Here is a 3,001-nt window from a genome sequence, read left to right on the forward strand (position 1 = left end):
TGCTTTCTGCCAGAGAGCAATCCAAATCCCTCTGCAGGGCTCGGGAGAAGGTGCTTACAGATAAAGGTGCTATGGCTGAGGTGCTCCTGGACTTTGCTGCTGTCAGATAAGTAACAGAAACAGGCGGTGAGCCAGGCGGCTCGTGCCTCCTTCCTGCTCTGGGGGAAGGTTCCCGGCCAAGGCCGTGCCAGCGGAGATGTAGGAGCCGTGGCTGGGGGTGATTCCGCCTCCCGCCAGGCCCCAGCTTCACCATCAAGTTAAAGTCAGCCCAAACACTCGCTCGTACCCCCTCGACTTGAGGGCTGGGAGTGCTCAAGCACCGTCACCTGTGTGCAGACAAACCCTCGGCATGGGGTGGTGGGGCCGTGCTCGCCCCCATCGCGCCATCAGCTAGCACAAACGGGCACATAAAGAGCATTTGGAGACCTCTGGCTCAGGGAAAATAGCTCAGGGCAAGAGCCAGGAGTGCCATCGAAAGCTGCGGCGGCTGGGGATGGAGACGGTGCTGAGACGGGCTCAAGTACCAACGAGCAGAGGGGTGCGACAGCCCACGAGGGCTGTGGTGGGAGGACCACGGCAGAGCTACCGCACGGGGAGGTGGGAGCACGACCAAGCGGGTGCTGGCTTGGCAGGATCCCGTCTGCCATCCAGTGCTTTTTGGAGATCTCTGGGACTCCAGCACCACCAGAAATGGAGGTGAGGCGGGGAGTGAGGACTCAGAGTCATTTAAAAGTTGGTAATTACCAGCAGCACAATGCAGACGTTGCTGGGGGAGGACAGGGACAAGGTCCCAGGCTCTTGATACAGGCACGTGAACTAGGACTAAGGAACAGGGCAGAGCAGAAAAGCCTGTTAGAAGATGAGGAGGGTAGAGAGAAAAGGGACGGTGCATATTAGCCTATGTAGGAAAGTGAAAAGGATAATAATGGGTGTGGCTTGCAGGAAATAGGGTCTGACCTCCTTGGGAGGAATGCAAAGCTAAACATACATAGTCAAGGGGAATAATACCTGAAGGAGGATGTTTGGGCTGGTGAGGAACAGCTACAAGGTGATGGGAAGATGAGCCAGCGACTGCTGAGCACTGCACAAGATAAGGGTGCGCCTCCGAGCACACCCTCTGGCCCCCCGGGGCCGTACGATGTGTATTGGTACAGAAGAACCATAGAATGATAAAGGTTGGAAAGGACCTCTAAGGTCATCAAGTCCAACCATCAAAGACGACGCAGCAAGGACGGCAAATGATTTGTTTGGTGTCAGGGCGGGACAGTGCACCCGTGTAGGATGGGAAGGATGAATCGCTGCCAGGCAGTGCAACCCGCCGTTTGCTTTGGCGTAACACAAGTCATAAGGCCGTGAGGCTGCGAGCACCCAGGGCCTCCTCCCGTGGGTACCACGTGAGCACCAGAAGTGTCTGTGGTATGAACCTCTCCCACAGGGTGGCTGGGAGAGAAAATAATTAGGCTGAAGCTTGCTAGGAAAAATAGGAACAAAGCCAGGGCTACAGGGGGTGGCAAAGGCTCTGCAAGTAGAAATGGGAGCAAACGGGTGGGGGGAGCGGAGAGGCAGAGGTGCACAGCGATGGGGAGGACACGTTGGGTCACCCTCAGATCCCACTCCAGGAGATTCCCAGAGGAAAGGAAGGGCTGGAAAAGAGTAAGGACGTTGGGGGAGCGGAGAGACAAAGCACAAGACTATGAAGACAAGGGTGACCCTGCCCATCTCTTCGGTAGTGCCACATTTCTGTGGCAATACTGTTGGACAAGCACGGGGCAGGCCCACAGCCAGCGCCGCAAGCTGGGCACCGTCAGGGCACACAGCGGCACGGCCACGACTCCAACCCAGTGAAAGGGAAGGAGGCAAACAAGCACCTCCAGAGGGAGGTAAAAGGAAGAAGCAGAGTCATCAAGGTTGGACAAAATGTCTAAGATCATCAAGTCCAACCGCCAACCCAACACCCCCAGGCTTCATAACCACGTCCCCAGGTGCCACGTCTACATGGTGTTTGAACCCCCCCCAGGGATGGTGACTCCCCCAACTCTCTGGGCAGCCTGTTCCAATGCTTCACCACTGCTGCACTGAGGAAATATTTCCTAATCTGCAACCTAAACCTCCCCTGACGCAGCTTGAGGCCGTTTCCTCTCGTCCCCTCACTGGTGACTTGGGAGCAGAGACCAGCCCCCCCCTCACTCCAGCCCCTCTCAGGCAGCTGCAGAGAGCGAGAAGGGCTCCCCTCAGCCTCCCCTTCTCCAGGCTAAACCCCCCCAGCTCCCTCAGCCGCCCCCCAGCACACTTGTGCTCCAGACCCTGCCCCAGCCCCGCTGCCCTTCTCTGGACACGCTCCAGCCCCTCAAGGGCCTTCTTGTCCCCAGGGGCCCAAAACTGAACACAGAGCAGCAGGCCAGGATGACAAAAAGCCATCAGTCAATAATCAAGTAGGAAGAGGTGAAGCGCTGGATCCAGGAGTACCAGTGTCTCTGGAGTACCAAAACCAGCCAAGGACAAACCTGTCCTGGAAGGAGCGGTGACAGAGCTGGGGGCAGAGAAACCAGTGTACACAAGAGGAGCAACCAGCCAAAAGGGCTCAACCCGGTACAAAGAAGGGGGAAAGACAGCAGCCTGAAGTGAACCTGAGCTCCGAGATCCGCGGCAAGGGGATCTGTCTGCCCAAGCGGCTGGGGCGGGTGGCTGGTCCCAGGGCTCCCGCTCGCAGGACCCTCCAGCCCACGCAGCGTTGGCTTTGCAGGCGTATCGGCCGTGCCGTGGGTAGGGCAGAGGGATGCATGGAGGCAGGCGGGCGCGAGTTGCCCTTTGCAGGGCTGAACCCTACAGAGAGGTCTGCCAAAGGGGACGGGAGCCTCCGAGCTGGCCGAGAGCCCTGGACAGACATCTAACGGAGACGGAGAAACACCACACTGAGGGCCACGAGCGACCAAGCTTGACAGCACCCCTGCAGAGAAACCCCACCCCTAAACAAATAAATCTGCTGAGAAAGACCCAAAAC

Source organism: Phalacrocorax aristotelis, chromosome 1 (genome assembly GCF_949628215.1).
Source record: "Phalacrocorax aristotelis chromosome 1, bGulAri2.1, whole genome shotgun sequence".
In the NCBI taxonomy this organism is placed as follows: Eukaryota; Metazoa; Chordata; class Aves; order Suliformes; family Phalacrocoracidae; genus Phalacrocorax; species Phalacrocorax aristotelis.